The sequence below is a fragment of the Heptranchias perlo genome, chromosome 36 (genome assembly GCF_035084215.1).
Source record: "Heptranchias perlo isolate sHepPer1 chromosome 36, sHepPer1.hap1, whole genome shotgun sequence".
Classification (NCBI taxonomy): Eukaryota; Metazoa; Chordata; class Chondrichthyes; order Hexanchiformes; family Hexanchidae; genus Heptranchias; species Heptranchias perlo.
This window is the reverse complement of record NC_090360.1, coordinates 19,457,783-19,480,752: the sequence shown is the minus strand read 5'-3', so window position 1 is coordinate 19,480,752 and position 22,970 is coordinate 19,457,783. Positions and strand designations below refer to the sequence as shown.

At 42.3% G+C, this 22,970-nt stretch overlaps 1 protein-coding gene across 2 annotated transcripts in view; it reads left to right on the top strand.

Moving 5' to 3' along the window:
- Positions 1-20,298: 20,298 nt before the first annotated feature.
- bmpr1aa (bone morphogenetic protein receptor, type IAa) overlaps positions 20,299-22,970 on the top strand; it is a 223,209-nt gene continuing 220,537 nt past the window's right edge. For both annotated transcript variants that reach the window (XM_067972692.1, XM_067972693.1), the window contains exon 1: positions 20,299-20,447. The gene's annotated coding sequence lies outside the window, so the exon portion shown is untranslated. The remainder of the gene's footprint in view (positions 20,448-22,970) is intronic.

Sequence of the window (22,970 nt, the reverse complement as noted above, 5' to 3'; positions counted from 1 at the left end):
TGCAGAAGTCCAGGCCTGGCAGCTTGTGTAATAAATTGGAGAGGCAGGTGGAATACTGGAGCCTGGTCTTCAGTTGCTTCCAAGGCTTTATTCACAGAAATCCACATTACCCATTCCAAACCTTCGATAAGCTCTCATATAAATGGATACGAGAGTCCCCAATTGATATGCAGCACCTGAATACAATTAACACTAATTGATGTAAATCATATGGATACAATTAACAGATTCCCTTATCTCTCTCTGAATAAAAAAAAAATTAAACTAAGGCCTGCTGCCCTTGTCCTTCTAGGTGGTAGAGGTCGCAGGTTTGGGAGGTGCTGTCAAAGAAGCCTTCACAAGTTGCTGCAATGCACCTTGTAGATGGTATACACTGCAGCCACAGTGCACCAGCGGTAGAATGGGGTGAATGTTTAAGGTGAGATGGGGTGCCAATCAAGCGGGCTGCTTTGTCCTGGATGGTGTCAAGATTCTTGAGCGTTGTTTCAGCTGCACTCATCCAGGCAAGTGGAGAGTATTCCATCATACTCCTGACTTATGCCTTGTAGATGGTGGAAAGGTGTTGAGGAGTCAGGAGGTGAGTCACTCACCATAGAATACCCAGCCTCTGACCTGCTCTTATAGCCACAGTATTTATGTAGCTGGTCCAGTTAAGTTTCTGGTCAATGGTGACCACCAAGATGTTGATGGTGGGGGATTTGGCGATGGTAATGCCGTTGAATGTCAAGGGGAGATGGTTAGACTCTCTCTTGTTGAAGATGGTCATTGCCTGGCACTTGTATGGTGCAAATATTACCTGCCACTTATCAGCCCAAGCCTGGATGTTGTCCAGGTCTTGTTGCATGCGGGCACGGACTGCTTCATTATCTGAGGGGTTGCGAGTGGAACTGAACACTGTGCAATCATCAGCGAACATCCCCACTTCTGACATTATGATGGAGGGAAGGTCATTGATGAAGCAGCTGAAGATGGTTGGGCCAAAGACACTGCTCTGAGAAACTCCTGCAGCAATGTCCTGGGGCTGAGATGATTGACCTCCAACAACCACTACCATCTTCCTTTGTGCTAGGTATGACTCCAGACACTGGAAAGTTTTCCCCCTGATTTCCATTGACTTCAATTTTACTAGGGCCCCTCGATGCCACATTTGGTCAAATGCTGCCTTGATGTCAAGGGCAGTCACTTTCACTCTCACCTCTATGCGACAAAGCTGGTTGACCCTTATCTGTTACCTCATTCAAATTCATTCCAACTATCTTACTCCCTTTGTTTTGCCTCTCACTCGTTTATCCTCAAGATTATTGGCAGCCACCAAAATTTCACGATCATTACGACTTCTGCTTCTAGTTCTGTTACGTGACTGTTCTGTGGTCTTTGTTTCATTGTCTGACCTAATCAAGCTACGTCTTTTACTTCCACCTCTATGTCTGTAGGGACTACTATTGCAAGATCTCCCTCTTTCATCTCTAGTTCACGATCGTTTTCTGCCGTGAGATTCACTTCCAGACTCCCTATCACTACTTGTAATCTGCTTTCATACTCTCCACTCTTTTACCCCATTCTGCCAGTCCATGGATCTCGCTACATGGCCATCATCCTGAACATTCAACCAAAATTTAAACCTACCAGTAACTTTGCCTGCATGTCCCAAAATTGTTGCATCCCTCCATTCACTACTCCTTTCTGGAACATGTCACCCGTGTACCCACTTTGGGTAATTGTTCTGTGGATGTGATAGCTCTGTCACATGTTTCTTGATTGGCGCCATTACCACTGTCCAGCCCTTGATCTACCTCAGTCTGTACCTCAAGAACCTAATCAAAAAAATCCTGAACATCTGAGGCACAAGGTGCCTCGTTGACTTCTATCAACTGCTCAGAGTCTGGGATTTTATAATCAATTCCAATTAATCGTGAGGAATGAATCATAACAGCTTGATTGCCATGTTAAATGACTGTCTTACCATCACGACCTATTACCTTACCAGGGCCTTTCCATTTCCTATGACCCTCTCTTTTATAGTATACCAAATCTCCTGAATTGAACTCTGTCTCAGATGGTCTAATACAATGCCTCGGTGCTCTACGGATTTTCTCTGATACCTCAGCCTTGATAAAAGCCTGTCTCCCAGTATGCATAGAATTTAAATATTCAGAAAAAATGGTACTAATTGCAGTACCTTTGAGAGCAGGAGGATTATCACAAAGAACAGAAGGTAATTTAGAATTGCGCTCAGACTAGTTGGTAAGGACTATATCATAAGAACATAAGTAAGAGAAGCAGGAGTAGGTCATACGGCCCCTCGAGCCTGCTCCGCAATTCAATCAGATCATGGCAGTTCTTCGGCCTCAACTCCATTTTCCCACCCGATCCCCATATCCCTTGATTCCCCTAGAGTCCAAAAACCTATCCATCTCAGTCTTGAATATATTCATGCCTCAGCATTCACAGCCCTCTGGGGTAGAGAATTCCAAAGATTCACAACCCTCTGCATGAAGAAATTCCTCCTCATCTCAGTCTTGAATGGCCAATCCTGTATCCTGTGATTATGCCCCCTAGTTCTAGACTCTCTAGCCAGGGGAAACAATCTCTCAGCATCTACCCTGTCAAGCCCCCTCATAATCTTATATGTTTCAATGAGATCACCTTTCATTCTTCTAAACTCCAGAGAATATAGGCCCATTCTACTAAACCTCTCTTCATCAGGCAACCCTCTTATCCTAGGAATTAATCGAGTGAACCTTCGTTACACCACCTCTAAAGCGAGTATATCCTTCCTTATATAAGGAGACCAAAACTGTACACAGTACACCAGGTGAGTTCTCACCAATGCCCTGTACAACTGTAGTAAGACTTCCTTACTCTTGTACTCCAACCCCCTTGCAATAAAGGCCAACATGCCATTTGCTTTCCTAACTGCCTGCTGTACCTGCATACTAACTTTGTGTTTCTTGTAAAAGGACACCCAAGTCTCTCTGAACACCAACATTTAACAGTTTCTCACCATTTAAAAAATATTCTGTTTTTCTATTCTTCCTACCAAAGTGAATAACCTCACATTTCCCCACATTATACTCCATCTGCCACTTCTTGCCCACTCAATTAACCTGTCTATATCCCTTTGCAGACTCTGTGTTCTCCTCACATCTTACTTTTCCACCTAGCTTTGTATTGGCAGCAAACTTGGATACATTACACTCGGTCCCTTCATCTAAGTCGTTACTATAGATTGTAAATAGCTGAGGCCCAAGCACCGATCCTTGTGGCACCCCACTAATTACAGCCTGCCAACCTGAGAATGACCCGTTTATCCCTACTCTCTTTTCTATCTGTTAACCAATCTCTAACCATGCTAATATATTACTCCCAACCCCATGAGCCCTTACCTTGTGTAACAACCTTTTATGTGGCACCTTATCGAATGCCTTTTGAAAATCCAAGTATACTACATCCACTGGTTCTCCTTTATCTACCCTGCTAGTTACATCCTCAGAAAACTCTAATAAATTTGTCAATCACGATTTCCCTTTCATAAAACCATGTTGACTCTACCTAATCATATTATGATTTTCTAAGTACCCTGTTACCACTTCCTTAATAATGGATTCCAGCATTTTCCCGATGAACGATTTCAGGATAACTGGCCTGTAGTTCCCTGTTTTCCCTCTCCCTCCTTTCTTGAATAGCGGGATAACATTTGCTACCTTCCAATCCACTGGGACCATTCCAGAATCTAGAGAATTTTTGAAAATCATAATCAATGCATCCACTATCTCTGCAGCCACCTCTTTTAGAACCCTTGGATGTAGGGCATCAGGTCCAGGGGATTTGTGGGCTTTTAGTCCTATTAGTTTGTCCAGTACTTTTTCCTCTAGTGATATCAATTGTTTTAAGTTCCTCACTCTCATTTACCCCTTGGTTCCCCACTACTTTTGGTATGCTTTTTGTGACAGATACAAAATATTTGTTTAACGCATCTGCCATTTCCTGATTCCCCATTATAATTTCTCCTGTCTCAGCCGCGAAGGGGCCAACGTTTACTTTTGCTACTCTGTTCCTTTTTACATACTTGTAGAAGGCTCTTACAATCCGTTTTTATATTTCTTGCTGGTTTTGTTTCATATTCTATTTCCTCCCTTTTTATCAATTTTTTGGTCATCCTTTGTTGGTTTCTAAAAAAAAGTCCCAATCCTCAGGCTTATTACTCTATAGGGCAACATTATAGGCCTTTTCTTTCAACCTAATACTCTCTAACTTCTTTAGTTAGCCACAGGAGGATCACTCTTCCCGTGGATTTTTTTTTTCTCAAATGGAATGTATATTTGTTGAGAATATTGAAATATTTCTTTAAATGTTGCCATTTTTTTCAACTGTCAAACCCTTTAATTCAATTTCCCAATCTACCTTTGACAACTTGCCCCTCATACCTATGTAATTGGTTTTATTTAAGTTTAAGACTCTAGTTTGACATAAGTACATTACTTTCAAACTCAATGTGAAATTCTATCATATTATGATCGCTCTTCCCTAGAGATTACCTTTTACTGTGAGATTACTAACTAACCCTATCTCATTACGCAATACAAGATCTAAAATAGCCTGTTCCCTGGTTGGTTCCATGACGTATTCTCTAGGAAACCATCTCGAATACATTCCATGAACTCTTGTTCTAAACTACCTTTGCCAATTTGATTTGCCCAGTCTATATGCAGACTAAAGTCCCCCATGATTACTGCATTACCTTTGTTACAAGCTCCTATTATTTCATGATTAATACTTGGTCCAATGGTATAGCTACTATTAGGGGGCCTATAAACTACTCGCACCAGTGTTTTCTGCCCCTTGTTATTTCTTTTTTCCACCCATACTGATTCTACTTCCTGATCCTCTGAGCCAAGATCCTTTCTCAGCACTGTCCTTATATCATCCTATGTTATTAGAACTACATCCCCTCTTTTTCCTTCTCCCTGTCTTTTCTAAATGTCATGTACCCTGGAATATTTAGTTCCCAACCTTGGTCATTTTGCAACCATTTCTCTGTAATGGCTATTAGGTCAAACCCATTTATCTCTTTGTGCAATTAATTCATCTATCTTGTTACGAATGCTCCGTGCATTCAGATAAAGAGCCTTTAAATTTTACTTTTTACCATATTTTCTGTTTTGACCTTACTTGTTGTTGCACCATTATTGGTAAACTCTCTGCCCCTTCCTGCCACACTCTGCTTATCTTTACCCACTGTTTTATTGTCTTAACTTTTCTCATTAGATTTCTAAATTTCCCCTCATCTGACCCCTCTCCCCCCTTTTTAGTTTAAAGCCCTATCTACAGCCTTGGTTATTCGATTTGCCAGGATGCTGGTCCCAGCCCGGTTTAAGAGGAGCCCGTCCCATCAGAATAGCTCCCTCTTTCCTCAGTACTGATGTCAGTGCTCCATGAATCGAAACCCCTTCCTCCCACACCACTCTGAGCCACGCATTTAACTCTGATCTGTTTGTCCCTATGCCAATTTGACATGGTCCCTACGTGGACCATGACAACTGAATCCTCCCCCTCATGCTCCAAGTTCTTTTCCAGACGCGAGGAGATGTCCTTAACCCAGGCAATACAGACTTTGGGACTCTCGGTCGCAGCTGCAGAGAACTGTATCTATCCCCCTGACTATACTGTCTCCTACCACTACCACATTCCTTTTCACTCCCCCCCACTTGAATGGCCTCCAGTACCACAGTGCTGTGGTCAGTTTGCCCATTCTCCCTGCAGTCCTTGCTCTCATCCATGCAGGCAGCAAGTACCTCATACCTGTTGGACAAGGATAAGGGCCAAGGCTCCTCCATCACTACATCCTGGGTCCCCATACCTGCCTGGCTTGCAGTCACACCCTCCTGACCACTGAACGAATCTAAACTACCACCTAATCTAAGGGGTGTGACTGCCTCCTGGATCAGAGTGTCCAGGTAACTCTCCTCCTCCTGGATGCATTGCCATGTTTGCCGCTCGGACTCCAGCTACACAACTCTGAGCTGAAGTTCCTCGAGCTGCTGACACTACTGCAGATGTGGTTGCCTGGGATCACGCTGCTCTCCACAAACTCCCGCATGCTGCACCTCCTGCCCTGCCATTCCTTGTCTACCAAGAATTTATTTATTTACTTTATTTGAGTTTTTAAATCAGTCGCTATTCTTAGTTTTATTGACTAATTAATTTATCTAGTTAAAATTATTATTTTAAGCTTAGTTAAACCCTTGCTCTAAGTTTGAGAGAAAAAAAAGTGATACTCACCAACCAATCACCTATCTACTGACGTGTGACGTCACTTTTTCAATTTCTGCCTATGATGAGTTTACTTGTCATGAGCTGAATCGCCTCCGACTGCGCCTCTTATCCTCCCGCTCTCTCGGGCCATACATCCTCCAACCATCTGAAGAGAATTCTTTGCATGAACTGCCCATGCTAGGGCAGTTGACGATTTATACTCTGTTCGATCAGCCAAAATTTTATGCACCATGCTATCAATCACCTGATTATTCATAATTCCTTTCACAAAGACCATTGCCAAAAAGGCTCTCAGCTGCTTTATTCATGACAATTATATCCACATTCTCACACATATCGGAACTCCGCATTAGCGAATTCACCTCCATTATTGGTCAAAAACTTTGTTGGTATCCCAAGTCCAGTCCTTATCCAGTTTTCCATAATTTTATCTAGAGTAACCTTCTTCTCCTTACTATATATATATATTAGTGTAGAAATACCAAATCTCATAGCCAGGTCAATAAAATATAAGATGAAAACATTTCTGTCTTTGTCCCATACCTTTAGATCCATGGCAACTACCTCGTTAAAGTCACATGCTAATAGAACACTTACAATAGGAGGTGGGAGCTTCCGTCTAAACTTCTTACAGATTTCACAGTTCTCACTAATCTCTTCTATGAGCCTCATATATTCCTCATCAACTACACCTGCATCTTTTAGCAAGATCTTTAAACGTTGATAAGTAGGGTGGACAAATTGTCTATGTAAAGACAATTTGTTTCTTTTCTCTCTTATCTTTATCGCCTGATGCCATTAATACTTGCCTAACACACTGATGAGAAACATCAGGTTTTATTAAAGGGATACACTAATGCCCTGATCGGTTGATTGGCAGTTTACCCAATTTCCCAAAAATGATTGCCTCATCGTGATCCACATCAAGTTTCATTTTTGCCTTTTTCATGGACGGTTTACCCAAAAGCATAGGTATCTCACTAGAGACTACATCCATACTTATAAAATGGCTTACTCCAGCTATCTTACTTGGAATTACCACTCTCAAGTGACCTCAAGGTGTTGTCATCTCCACACCTAAAACATTTAGAACTTTTATATTCCTTAGCCTTGCGTCAATCCTCACTACTTAGTGAATCAAGATAACATTTTATCAATCGACCCCGCATACAGTTGAAGTACATGCACTATCTAACACCGCACAATTAAAGGAATCCATGACTAATACATTCATCACAGGATTAAAACTCCTTGTGACCAGTATAATCTGTTCATATTCATAATTATCTTCATCCTCTTCCTCAGAACTACTTTCTTCATGCGTCATTTCAAAGATCCTGTGTCTTTGCTCTGGGCAATTCGCCTCATAATGATACTTAGAGTCACATCTAAAGCATCTACTGATTTTTCCTTGGACATTCCTGGAATTCATTCGCCCGTTATTACTGTCCCAATTTTGTCTTCTGTTGATATAACTGGGTTTGCTGTACTTGCTTTCATCACCAATCTGGCTGCCTTTAATCCTTCCATCATATTGATGCCGGCATCCGGTCTCTTAAAATATTTAAACCTGGTCTGGCACCAACATTTAGTATCTGTAACATTTCGAAACCTGGTAACCATCGAATCTTCTATTCTTTGTGTCACAGCAGAAGGCCTCATTTGTTCCATGAAGGCGGAAGTGAATGACTGTTTCCCCAGGAATTTTTTTTAAGCAGCAGACATTTGATCCAACAGAGTCTCCTTTTCCGAGAACTGGATGCCAGTTAGGACCAGTTGCCTGTCTATATGAGACACCTTAGCACAATCCAGTAATTTAAACGCTAGTACCGATCCAGGGGTTCCCAGCTTGAACTTTGTCAACCTTTTGTACAATTTGTTAAAATTGTCCACGATATTCTCTTCCATTGAATGACCGTCCATTTTCCAAAATCTATCAAATGCTGACCAGGCCTCATAGGTACTTAACAGGTCATCTTTCTCATAGATTTGATCCAGAAATTCTATTGGAAAGGTAAAACCTTCATTATTCAAAAGATCTGCATCCATCTCAGAAAATATCTTACTTCTGATTTTACTTCGTTCAGGAAGCGACAACGCCAAGGTTATGCCTTGTTTTCTCTTTGGTAGAGTAGTACCCATGTCCACGCATCAACCTCATTCTTCCACTGGTCATACGGTTCAAACTCCGAGAACATCGGAGGGAAATCGTACCTCGACGATTTAAACTTGCTTTCTGCCATTTTCCACAATGGCCACTAGGCTTTCAAGTTTTTTTTATGTCCAAAAAAATCATAGTTTCCATCCTTCACCTTTAGGCAACCATCCTCTGCTACCATGTAATAAATTGGATAGCCAGGTGGTGAAGGATAGAATACTAGGGCCTGGTCTTCAGTTGCTCAAAAGCCTTTATTCACAGAGATCCACATTACCAACACCACACCCTCGAAAAGCTCTCATTTAAATGGATACGAGAGTCCCCAATTGATACGCACCACCTGAATACAATTAACACTAATTGATATAAATCATATGGATACAATTAACAGCTTGCAGAATCAAGATGCATTTGAGGCTTTCCGTGACTGGTGGGCACCGCAGGGGCTGGAGTGCATCCTGGACCGATATAATAAAATTATAATTTGACATTTATTCGGTTTTTTTTTAAATTTACTGCACATAAACACACCCTAACTGCACCCCCCCCCCCCCCGCCCACTTCTTATAAAAGGGGGGCTTAAAAACACACAAAAAAAGATGCATTTGGGACAATACTCAGGAACTTTCTCTTTGGCACATTTCAGTAACAGTACACACACATCACCCTCTTTGCAGGTTAGAGATATAGAGGATGATTCACTTGGTGAAGGGAACAGTATAAATGGTGAGGCGATGTCACTAGATGATTCTTCAGAGCAAAGGCCCAGCCATTCAGAAGCCTCTCTTGATGCTCTTGAGGAAGTAGACCTCTCTGCAGATGCTCAGAGCAGAGGATGCTGGCCCATATGCATAATGCATCCACTTAAACAAAACGTTTGAGAAGTCTGGATGCTCTGAACGAGTCTGTGGCTCTTGAGTAGCCTGGCTAACATGGGGAAGGCAATTAGAAAAGGCATCTCTACCTTGAGGTCTGAATGCTGTAAGCTGTAGCACATGATGGAGCAGTCTCAATGAGTACTTTGCGTGCATCCTCACACTGCAGCAATGGATGCCTTGGGAAATTAACTGAAAGAAGCTGAGAGGGGCTGTCTTCCACTCTTAAGGATTTATTTTGGAGATCACCCTCCAGGATGGATTGAAGGAGCTCATACAGGTGAATTATTCCATGCTGCAGTAGACTAGTGCACCTTAGGATTACTACCGGTGCCACATGCTAGTGAGTATAGGAACAGGAGAATAGACAGGATGAATGCGTGGCTGCAGGGATGGTGTAGGAGGGAGGGTTTTAGATTCCTGGGGCAGTGGGACCGGTTCTGGGGAAGGTGGGACCTGTACAAGCGTGACGGGTTACACCCGAGCAGGACCGGGACCAATGTCCTCGCGGGGGTGTTTGCTAGTGCTGTTGGGGAAGGTTTAAACTAGAGTGGCAGGGGGATGGGAACCTGAGCGGGGAGTCAGAAGGGAGTAAAGTTGAGAGCAGCAAGAGAGGGGAAGACCCAGGGGAAATCTACAATACAAATAGTACAAACAGTTGTTCAAGAACAAGTGAAAGGGAAAAGCGTAGAGCAGCGGAAAGAAAGTGTACTTTAGGCACGACAGATAAAATAAAAACTAGAAGGCGTAAGGTGATTAACCCAGCATCAAAGCTGTGGCAGGGGGTTGGGAACCTGAGCAGGGAGACAGAGGAAAGCGTGTCAGGAAGGGACAGAAGGTATGGAGTAAAAGGTAAAGTGTTAAAAAAGGAAAAAGCAGGAACTAAGTGTCACAAAACATATTTGAAAGTTCTTTATCTGAATGCACGTAGCATTCATAAGAACATAAGAAATAGGAGCAGGAGTAGGCCAATCGGCCCCTCGAGCCTGCTCCGCCATTCAATAAGATCATGGCTGATCTGGTCCTAACCTCAAATCTAAAATCATATCCAAAATGTAACAAAATGGACGAGTTAACGGCACAAATAACTACGTATGGGTATGATCTTGTGGCCATTACAGAAACATGGCTGCAGGGTGACAACGACTGGGAATTAAATATGCCAGGGTATTTAACAATCAGGAAGGACAGGAAGGAAGGAAGGGGAGGTGGGGTGGCTATGTTAATAAAGGAAGGAATCACTGTAATACAGAGAAATGATATTGGGACAAAGGATCAGGATAATGAAACAGTTTGGGTAGAGATAAGGAATAATAAGGGGAAAAAAACACCAGTGGGCGAGGTATATAGGCCTCCTAATAGTTGCAACTCTGCTGGAAGAAGTATTAATCAGGAAATAGTCGGGGCATGTAATAAGGGAACAGCTATAATTATGGGGGATTTTAACTATCATATTGACTGGACAAATCAAATTGGGCAGGGCAGCCTTGAGGAAGAGTTTATTGAGTGTATTAGGGATGGATTTCTTGAGCAGTATGTAACTGATCCTACAAGGGGGCAAGCAACCTTGGACCTGGTCCTGTGTAATGAGCCAGGATTAATTAATAATGTCCTAGTTAAGGATCCCCTTGGAATGAGTGACCATAACATGGTTACATTCCATATCCAATTAGAGGGTGAGAAGGTTGGTTCTCAAACAAGCGTACTGAGCTTGAATAAAGGAGACTATGATGGTATGAGAGCGGAGTTGATTGGAGTGGACTGGGAAAATAGATTACAGGGTAAGACGGTACATGAACAGTGGTGTTCATTTAAGGAGTTATTTTGCAACTTTCAAAAAATATATATTCCACTGAGGAAAAAAGGGTGTAAAAGAAATGACAGCCACCCGTGGCTAAGTAAAGAAATTAAGGATAGTATCCGACTAAAAACAAGGACATATAAGGTAGCCAAACTTAGTGGGAGGATAGAAGATTGGGAAGTCTTCAAAAGACAGCAAAAAGTAACAAAAGGATTGATTAAGAAAGGGAAGATAGATTATGAAAATAAATTAGCAAAAAATATAAAAACAGATAGCAAGAGTTTCTATAGTTATATAAAAAGAAAAAGGGTGGCAAAGGCAAGCATAGGTCCCTTAGAGGATGAGACCGGGAAATTAATGGTGGGAAACATGGAGATGGCAAAAATGCTGAACAAATATTTTGTTTCAGTCTTTACGGTAGAGGACACTAAGAATATCCCAATACTGGACAAACAGGGGGCTCTAGGGGGGGAGGAGCTTAATACGATTAAAATCACTAAGGAATTGGTACTCAGTAAATTAATGGGACTCAAGGCGGATAAATCCCCTGGACCTGATGGCTTACATCCCAGGGTCTTGAGGGAAGTGGCAGTAGGGATTGTGGATTCTTTGGTAAAAATGTTCCAAAATTCTCTGGACTCGGCAAAGGTCCCGGCAGATTGAAAAACTGCTAATGTAACACCCTTATTTAAAAAGGGTCGTAGGCAGAAGGCTGGAAATTACAGACCAGTTAGCCTAACATCTGTGGTGGGTAAAATTTTGGAGTCTATTATTAAGGAGACAGTAGCGGAACATTTGGATAAGCATAATTTAATTGGACAAAGTCAGCATAGCTTTACGAAGGGGAAGTCATGTCTGACAAATTTGCTTCAGTTCTTTGAGGGCATAACGTACAGGGTGGATAAAGGGGAACCAGTGGACGTAGTGTATTTAGACTTCCAGAAGGCATTCGACAAGGTGCCACATAAAAGATTATTGCTCAAGATAAAGAAGCACTGGACTGGGGGTAATATTCTGGCATGGGTGGAGGATTGGTTATCTAACAGAAAGCAGAGAGTTGGGATAAATGGTTCATTCTCGGACTGGCAACCAGTAGCCAGTGGTGTTCTGCAGGGGTTGGTGCTGGGTCCCCAACTCTTTACAATCTATATTAACGATTTGGAGGAGGGGACCGAGTGTAACATATCAAAGTTTGCAGATGATACAAAGATGGGAGGGAAAGTAGAGAGTGAGGAGGACATAAAAAACCTACAAGGGGATATAGACAGGCTGGGTGAGTGGGCGGAGATTTGGCAGATGCAATAAATATTGGAAAATGTGAGGTTATGCACTTTGGCAGGAAAAATCAGAGAGCAAGTTATTATCTTAATGGCGAGAAACTGGAAAGTACTGCAGTACAAAGGGATCTGGGGGTCCTAGTGCAAGAAAATCAAAAAGTTAGTATGCAGGTGCAGCAGGTGATCAAGAAGGCCAACGGAATGTTGGCTTTAATTGCTAGGGGGATAGAATATAAAAACAGGGAGGTATTGCTTCAGTTATATAAGGTATTGGTGAGACCGCACCTGGAATACTGCATACAGTTTTGGTCTCCATACTTAAGAAAAGACATACTTGCTCTCGAGGCAGTACAAAGAAGGTTCACTCGGTTAATCCCGGGGATGAGGGGGCGGACATATGAGGAGAGGTTGAGTAGATTGGGACTCTACTCATTGGAGTTCAGAAGAATGAGAGGCGATCTTATTGAAACATATAAGATTGTGAAGGGGCTTGATCGGGTGGATGCGGTAAGGATGTTCCCAAGGATGGGTGAAACTAGAACTAGGGGGCATAATCTTAGAATAAGGGGCTGCTCTTTCAAAACTGAGATGAGGAGAAACTTCTTCACTCAGAGGGTAGTAGGTCTGTGGAATCTGCTGCCCCAGGAAGCTGTGGAAGCTACATCATTAAATAAATTTAAAACAGAAATAGACAGTTTCCTAGAAGTAAAGGGAATTAGGGGTTACGGGAAGCGGGCAGGAAATTGGACATGAATTTAGATTTGAGGTTAGGATCAGATCAGCCATGATCTTATTGAATGGCGGAGCAGGCTCGAGGGGCCAATTGGCCTACTCCTGCTCCTATTTCTTATGTTCTTATGTAAATGTCCTACCCCGTATCCTGAGACTGTGACCCCTCGTTCTGGATCCCCCAGCCAGGGGAAACATCCTCCCTACATCCAGTCTGTCTAGCCCTGTCAGAATTGTATACGTTTCAATGAGATCCCCTCTCATTCTTCTAAACTCTAGTGAATATAGGCCTAGTTGACCCAATCTCTCCTCATACGACAGTCCTGCCATCCCAAGAATCAGTCTGGTGAACCTTTGCTACATGCCCTCTATGGCAAGTATATCCTTTCTTAGGTAAGGAGACCAAAACTACACACAATACTCCAGGTATGGTCTCACCAAGGCCCCGTATAACTGCAGTAAGACATCCTCACTCCTGTACTCAAATCCTCTTGCAATGTAGGCTAAAATACCATTTGCCTTCCTAACTGCTTGCTACACCTGCATTTTTGCTTTCAGTGACTGGTGTACAAGGACACCCAGGTCCCTTTGTACATCAACATTTCCCAACCTATCACCATTTAAATAATACTCTGCCTTTCTGTTTTTCCTTCCGAAGTGGATAACTTCACATTTATCCACGTTATACTGCATCTGCCATGTATTTGCCCACTCACTCAACTTGTCTAAATCGCCTTGAAGCCTCTTTGCATCCTCATCACAACTCACAATCCCACCTAGTTCTGTGTCATCAGTAAACTTGGAAATATTTCATTTGGTTCCTTCATCCAAATCATTGATATATATTGTGAGTAGCTGGGGCCCAAGCACTGATCCCTGCGGTACCCCACTAGTCACCGCCTGCCATCCCGAAAAAGATCCATTTATTTCTACTCTCTGTTAACCAATTTTCAATCCATGCCAGTATATTACCCTCAATCCCATGTGCTTTAATTTTGTACACTAACCTCTTATGTGGGACTTTATCAAAGGCCTTCTGAAAATCCAAATACACTACATCTACTGGTTCTCCCTTATCTATTCCACTAGTTACATCCTCAAAATACTACAGTAGGTTTGTCAAACATGATTTCCCTTTCATAAATCCATGTTGACATTGTCTAATCCCATTGATATTTTCTAAGTGTTCTGTTATCACATTCTTTATAATGGACTCTAGCATTTTCCCTTCCATTGATGTTGGGCTAACCAGTCTGTAGTTCCCTGTATGCTCTCCCTCCTTTTTTAAATAGTGGGGTTACATTTGCCACCCTCCAATCTGCAGGAACTGTTCCATTATCTATAGAATTTTGAAAGATGACAACCAATGTATCCATTATTTCCATGGCTACCTTTTTTAGTACTCTGGGATGCAGATTATCAGGTCCTGGGATTTATCGGCTTTCAGTCCCATTAATTTCTCCAGCACTATTTTTTTACTAATACTAATGTCCTTTAATTCCTCCTTCTCACTAGACCCTTGGTTCCCTAGCATTTCTGGGAAGTTATTTGTGTCCTCTTCCGTAAAGACAGAACCAATGTATTTGTTTAATTGCTCTGCCCATTATAAATTCTCCCGTTTCTGACTGTAAGGGGCCTACATTTGTCTTCACTAATCTTTTTCTTTTTCGTACTTGTAGAAGCTTTTACAGTCCACTTTTATGTTCCTTGCAAGTTTACTCTCTCACTCTATTTTTCCCAGCTTAATCAATCTCTTGGTCCTTTTTTGCTGAATTCTAAACTGCTCCCAATCCTCAGGCTTGCTACTTTTTCTGGCAACTTTATATGACTCCTCTTTGAATCGAATACTATTCTTAATTTCTTTTGTTAGCCAGGATTGGGCTGCTTTTCCTTTTGTGTTTTTGCACCAGAAAGGAATGTATAACTGTTGCAATTCATGCATTTGATCCTTAAATGTTAGCCATTGCCTATCCACCGTCATGCCTTTTAATGAAGCTCCCCAATCTATCATAGCCAACTCATTCCTCACACCTTCGTAGTTTCCTTTGTTTAGATTTAGGACCCTAGTTTCGGATTGGACTCTTTTACAGTCCACTTTTATGTTCCTTGCAAGTTTACTCTCACACTCTATTTTTCCCAGCTTAATGAAGTGTTCTACTGACAAGATTATTAAATAACCCCTTCTCATTGCACAATACCCAATCTGGGATAGCCTGTTCCCTAGTTGGCTCCTCAACGTACTGGTCTAAAAAACCATTTCGTACACACTCCGGGAATTCATCCTCCACAGTTTTATTGCTAATTTGGTTTGGCCAGTCTATATGTAGATTAAAGTCACCCATGATTACTGTAGTACCCTTGTTACATGCATCTCTAATTTCCTGTTTGATGCCATCCCCTACATTACCACTACTGTTTGAAGCCTATAGACAACTCCCACCAGTGTTTTCTGTCCCGTGGTGCTTCTTAACTCCACCCAGACTGATTCTACATCTTGATTTTCTGAGCCAATATCCTTTCTCACTATTGATCCGATTTCATCCTTTACTAACAACGCCACCCCATCTCCGTTTCCTTTTTGCCTGTCCTTCCTAAATATCGAATATCCTTGGATATTCAGCTCCCAGCCTTGGTCACCCTGCAGCCATGTCTCCGTAATTGCAATTATATCGTATCCATTTACAACTATTTGCACAATTAATTCGTCTACCTTATTACGAATGCTTTGTGCATTCAGATACAGTGCCTTTAGATTTGTCTTTTTAACATTTTTAGACATCTTAACATTTTTTTGTACTATGGCCCTATTTGTCATTACCATTTTTTCTTACCCGGACCCTAATTGTTAGTGCACTCTTTTGTTTGTACACTCGTTCCCTTCCTGACACAATCTGGTTATCCTTACCCCAATCACTTTCCTGCACTGCTTCCTTGTTTTTTCTCTTTAGCATTCTAGATTTCTCTCCACCGGGCACCTCCCCACTACCTTATTTAGTTTAAAGCCCTATCTACCTCCCTAGTTATTCGATTCTGGTCCCAGCATAGTTCAGGTGCCCCACAAATCGAAACCTACTTCTCCCACACTTTTGAGCCACTCTTTGAATCAAGAGATTATTACCTTTGTGGTCCTGCTTTTTAATTTAGTCCCTAGCTGCTCAAACCTTCTCAGCCAATCTTTGAATCCAGAGATTATTACCTTTGTGGTTCTGCTTTTTAATTTAGTCCCTAGCTGCTCAAACTCTCTCAACAGAACCTTTTTCTTAGTCCTACCTATGTCGTTGGTACCTACGTAGACCATGACAACTGGATCCTCCCCCTCCCACTCCAAGTTCTTCTCCAGCCTGGAGGAGATGTCCTTAACCCTGGCACCGGGTAAGCAACATAGCCTTCAGGACTCATGCTCCTGGGTGCAGAGAACAGTTTCTATCCCCCTAACTATACTGTTGCCTACTTCAACCACTTTCCTTTGTACTACCCCCACTTGAATGGCTTCCTGTACCACGGTGCCGTGCCCATCCTTCACACAACTCTATGCTGAATCTCTCCAATCGGGTTTCTGTCCCACCACAGCACCGAAATAGCCATAACCAAAGTCACAAATGACAGCTTCTGTGACTGTGACCATGATGCACTATCACTGCTTGACTCGTCAAATCTACCTATCAGCACTGTGGAAGTACCTTCACCACACGGACTGCAGCGGCTCAAGAAGGTGGCTCACCACCACTTTCTCAAGGGCAATTAGGGATGGGCAATAAATGCTGGCCTTGCCAGCGACGCCCACATCCCATGAATGAATAAAAAAATCCTTCAATCTGATTGGTTAAGGAGGTACATAGTTGCTTGCCCTGTTCACTCAGGTCCCAGATGCCCTGTTTCCTTCATTGCGACGTTATCAGCTTACACCTTCAGCAACTTGCCATGCAAAAAAATTAAAAATCTAAACGTGCAAGGGCAAGTCTAACTAACGGCAGAGGTCGTTAAACATCCTGCTACAGGAAAATCTGAGCCACTGTATATTTTTCGGCTGCCCAATGGCTCAGTTGGTACTAAAAACCAAAGAGTCCTAGGTTCGATTCCTGATCTGTGCTGAATTAGCTGATTTCAGCCAGGATGATAGTTGAAGCACTAGAATTGGTTCTTTCATTGTTCTGATTCTCTTTTTCTTTCCTAAGGAAGGAAAAGCAGGAATCCAATCTTAAAGCAGAAAACGTAAGTGTGTTACAAACTGCCACCTCATACCAGAATAACTTTAATTCCTTTCTTGTCAAGACTTGGTTCACTGTGGGGGGAAAAGGGGACGAAGTGATATGGGAACAGGTAAATGTGATCACAACTATTTGGAGGGTAAACACCGACATGGACTGGTTGGGCCGAATGATCTGTTTCTGTGTTGTAACTTCTATGCATATTATATTATTGAAGCCATAGTCTGGCAGAGTGGTCACCATTTGTAGAGAAGTTCTTTTTTTTTGTCCCGATTCTTATAAGTTATTTTGTAATATGTCAGTTTGGCTTAGTGGTAACACTCTGGTCTTTTAGTCAGAGGTATTGGATTCAAGCCCCACTTCATTATTTGAGCACATAATTAAGACTGACAGTTCAGTGCAGTACTGAGGGAGTGTGCTGCACTGTTGGAGGTGCTGCCTTTTGGATGAGACATTAAACTGAAGCTTCATCTCTCATGCTCAGGTGGATAATAAAAGATCTTATAGTCCGATTTGAAGAAGGTTGTTCTCCGGCTATCTCAACATTTATCCATTAACCAACACCACCAAAACAGATTAATTGGCCATTTGTCTAATTGCTGTTTGTGGGATCTTTCTGGGCATAATTTGGATGCCATGTTTGCCTACATAATTTCAAAAATAATTGATTGGCTATGAAGCACTTTGGGATGCCCTGTTGATGTGATGCTATATAAATGCAAGAAATGTCTTTCTTTTATCTCTTCCCCCCTCGCCCTGTTGTTTAGGTCACATATTGGGAAATTGGCCCGAGATTTTAAGAGTTGAACAAAGCATAAGGTGGGCTTTCCTGAATTTTCTTGCCTGCATTCCATTTATCATCCCCACTCTTTGCAGATGACATCGGCAATTCATTGCATTAAGAATTGGTGGGATGAGAAATGCATCCCGTCAGTCTATGGTACAGCACATTAATGCTCCAACAAGTTACATAGAGTTACATCGAAACTACAGCACAGAAACATGCCATTCGGCCCAACTGGTCTAGGCCGTTGTTTATGCTCCACACAAGCCTCATTTCTCCCTACTTCATCAAACCCTATCAGGATATCCTTCTATTCCTTTCTCCCTCATGTGCTGCTCTAGCTTCCCCTTAAATGCATCTATGCTATTTGCCGCAATCATACCTGTGGTAGTGCGTTCCACATTCTTACCACTCTTTGAGTAAAGAAGTTTCTCCTGAATTCCCTATTAGATTTATTAGCGACTATTTTATATTTCTGACCTCTAGTTTTGAATTTCTCCACAAGTGGAAACAGTTTCCCTACATCTACCCTATCTTAAAGACATCCATCAGGACACCCCTCAGCCTTCTCTTTTCTAGAGAAAAGAGCCCCAGCCTGTTCAGCCTTTCTTGAAAAAGATACCCTCTCAGTTCTGGTATCATTCTTGTGAATCTTTTTTGCACCCTCTCCAATGCCTCTATATCCTTTTTATAATATGGGGACCAGAACTGTGCACAAGTCTAACCAAGGTTCTATACAAGTTTAACATAACTTCTTTTGCTTTTCAATTCTATCCCTCTAGAAATGAACCCTAGTGCTTGATTTGCCTTTTAAATTGTACCACCACAAGAAAAGTCACCATGTCTTAACTCATCAGAAGCTTTGCCCAACCTGCCCTTTCTCGACACCACTACGGAAATTAGTCTTTTAAGAATCACAATCATACAGCACAGAAGGCCATTCAGCCTATCGTGCCTGTGCTGGCCCTTTGGAAGAGCTATTCAATTAGTCCCACTTCCCTGCTCTTTGCCCATAGCTCAGCAAATTTCTCCTTCTCAAGTATATATCTGAGATTGTTCTTAGAACAGAAAAGGTTAAGGGGAGATTTGATAGAGGTGCTCAAAATCACTAACAGTTTTGATAAGGGCAAACTGTTTGCAGTGGCAGAAGGGTTGGTAACCAGAGGATACAGAATTAAGGTGATCAGTAAATGAGCCAGAGGTGACATTTTTTTACGCAGCAAGTTGTAATGATCTGGAATGCACTGCTTGAAAGGGCGGTGGAAGCAGATTCAATAGTAGCTTTCAAAAGGGAATTGGATAAATACGTGAAGGGAAAGAATATGCAGGGCTATGGGGAAAGAGCAGGGGAATGGGACTAATTGGTAGCTCTTTCAAAGAGCACAGGCATGAGGAGCACAATTGCCAACTTGTGCTGAACCTACTATAATATCCAAGTCCCTTTTGAAACCCACCACTGAATCTGCTCCCCACCGCGGGCAGTGCATTGCAGATCATAACAACTCGCTGCCTAAAAGAATTTCTCCTAATTTCGCCCCCTCCTCCTCCTCCTCCTCCTCTGGATTTTTATTTCATTTTACTATCTTTTGCAGAAAATCCATTCTGCTGCAGAGGAAGAAGGAATTTCTTCCCAGGTGGATTCTAGCTAACTCTCCCAAGGAAGGGTCCCACCGTCCCTGAGAGGGCTGCGATCCGTCCGGGGTCCGGTTCAGCCCAGGTTAGGAGCCCCAGTCCATCCATTGCTGTACGGGGGAGAGGGGAGGGGGCAGCGGCAACCCTCGCCGCCTCACGTGACACGCAAGGCGGTTGACAGAACACTTTTGAAAGCCGACCCGCCCGCCGCGCGCAGAAACTGGGAGCCGGCGTCACCCGCTCGAGCGGGTTACCGAGAGTCAGCCTGAAGGGAATGGGGAGGGGAGGGGAGGGGTAAGTGGAAATAAAATTTCGCCCTTTTTCTCCCACCCACACAACACACACAATTCCCAGTTCGGTATCTTCAGCGTCTTACCCGCCAATTCCCAGCTTCTCGACGCCTGTTTCCCGGCATATTTCTTTTTTGGTGGCGTCACGGTGCTTGGATGCGTGCGCATGCCCGTACGAGGCAGGGGAGCGAGCGAGCGACGTCGCGTGTTCCCGGAACGCTCGTGCTGTGATTGTTCGTCGGGAGCGCGCGCGCCAGAGAAAAGAGAGAGAGAGAGAGAGACACGGAGGAGATTTGTCGCTCGGATTGATTTCGAATCGGGTTTTATATATAACATATATACTTTTTTTTTAAAAAGAAAAGGATCATTTACCGTAAGAGAAAAGGATTCTCGCCGCTTCGAGGAGGTGCCGCTCCGGTGAGTGTTTTTTGAAGATGATATTCTCAGGAGTTCTAAGGGTGAGGAGGGAGGGGGGGGGGGGGTGGGGAGGGAGTTCTCAAAGCGAAGTGCGCTGGGTTTAAAGAGAAAAAGAAATGTGATGTGGTGGGGAGAAGAAGGAATGAGCGCCGCCTGGCTCCGGCCTGCAGGGAGAGGGGAGGGAATGGGGCAACTTGCAACATCGGGGTCTGGTGCAAAAATTATTCCGAAACCGCCTTAAAGGGGGGAAAACACGCACATTTAAGATGCGGGAGGTAGGGAGTAAAATGTCTCCAAGTTTTAGCTTTTGTACTTCAAAGAATTACTAGAAGAGTTTTCTAAGGTTTCAGTAGAACTTTGTTTTCTTCAGTTTTTGGAATTAATTTGTGTTTGAAATTCTTTTCAGACACCCCTCCCCCAAGTGATCCCAATCGATTTAGTTTGGGACAGATGTGTTTTATACTTAGATCTGTAGCTTTCAATGTGCATACAATACGTGTTCTGTGTGAACCCATGTCCAATCTTGTTTTTCTTGTGTTGTTGGAGCTGGAGGTGAAGCGAAGATTTGGGTGTTTGGTATGAACTCAACTTGGCAGTGCTGTGTGTAATAGGACTTCTGATTGTCATAAATATAGTGCCCTGGGTTTGTTTAGAAAAAAAACAATTCTTGTCTCTTTTTAGACTCTGGGGGCTTAAAAGAGTCCAGATCAAAATTGGAAGTCACCCATTAAAAGGACAAAATGTTTGGCATATGTTTAGATGTTATAACAGAGCTTGGGTCAAAATGTGCCACTTGCACCTGTGATGTGACAAAAATCAAGTATGGGTGTTTTCCCTTCTAGGTATAAAAGACCACTCGTGTCATTGTAGTGGCTGAAATGTTTGGTGCAGTTAGGTGAGAATTTCTTGATTAGTATTTGCACAGATTTTTCTTGGAGAGCAAGTTGTGCCAGACTTGACCAGGTTATCTGTTGAGAGAAGGAAAATTGGCAGGTGCCCCTGTAGTGGCTCCTGGTGGGTTGACCACAAGGAAGCATAGTTTGCAATGAATATGGCTAAGCTGTCTAACTCCTGAATATTACAGCTAGTGTAATGTATGTGGTTAGAAAATTCAGCGGTAGTGGAGAGGTGTAATTCACCAGAATTTGTGCAGTGCCGTGGAGTAGTGGGTCATGTGGGTATCGGTGTGGAATTGAGTCCATGTGGATTTCTGCAGCAAGAAAATAAAAAGTTAGGGAAGAAGGATTGTCATGGGCCACTCTTGCACAACTTGTAATGATCAGAAATTATTAGAGGCCTGAGAACAGGTCATCAATCTGCCCTCTTAGTAGGTGAGTGACAGATCTTTTGGGAAGAAAATATATCTGAAAAATACAAATCAACCTGTCAAACTCATAAATCCGTGCTTGTATTAGTAATTATTTCAATTTGTCATTTTATCCAATTGCTTTGTATATTTTGAAAGAGAAATTTTGATAAATGTAGATATTGCAGTGATGTGTTGCAGGAGATATTACGTCAGTGTGAGGGACCCACGAGTGGTTCTTGTGACTGTCTTCAGAATGAACAATGTTCACAAACACTGGGTCAGTGCCTTGTTTATTTGTATGGGGTTATCTTTTCAAACTGTTTTAGAATAAAATTTGATATCTCTGGTTAGATTTTTTTTTTGTTTATGTTTATCGCAGTTGTCAACATTTCTTGGAAGTGTAAATATCCCAACATTTAACTGATTTACTATTGAACTATTGAGGAGAAAAAAATGACATTAGACTGAGAAATGTACTAAGTTTCCTCTCAGCAGAAACAAACATCAGTTTTGTGGCAAATATCCTCATTTAAACACAAAGATAAGTACAATTAAAACACAAGTTATTTTTATTCCATCATTTTAGGCAGATATTCTGCCCCTACTTTAATGTTTTTGTTCAGTTGGATTACTAAATGGTACATAGACTGATTACTTTAATGAGAGAACAATTTTAAGTCATTTGGGTTTCATTAATTGTCCTGAATGCTTAGTAAAAAATATTAGTTCAAATATTTAGTGACCTCCCATTTGTGTATGAGACCGCATATAAATAAGCAAATAAGGTAGGCAGTATTGTAATACATGAACACACATCATCTACACTTTGAAAGACCATTTTTGAATACATTGATTTTGACACATGTTTACGATGTTTTGTCCTTGTTTATTTTTGTCTTCTCTTCTTCCCCCCCCCCCCCCCCCCTCCATTTCCCCCTGCCTTCCTCCATAGTATTTCCAAGTGGCAGAATTATTAACAATACTTTCCACTCCTTAGATGGCTGATTGGAGAAATGCACAATTTTGGTGCCGTAGTAAGCTGTACAGACCATTAGTTTGATTTCTGGGGAAAAAAAACTGCAATTCTGAAATAAAAACAGAAAATGCTGCAAACATGCAGTAGGTCAGTCAACATCTGCAAACAGCAAAGACACGATCAAGGGCACACACCCAAAACTTTATAACTTGTCTTTTCTCCTTACAGATGCTGATTA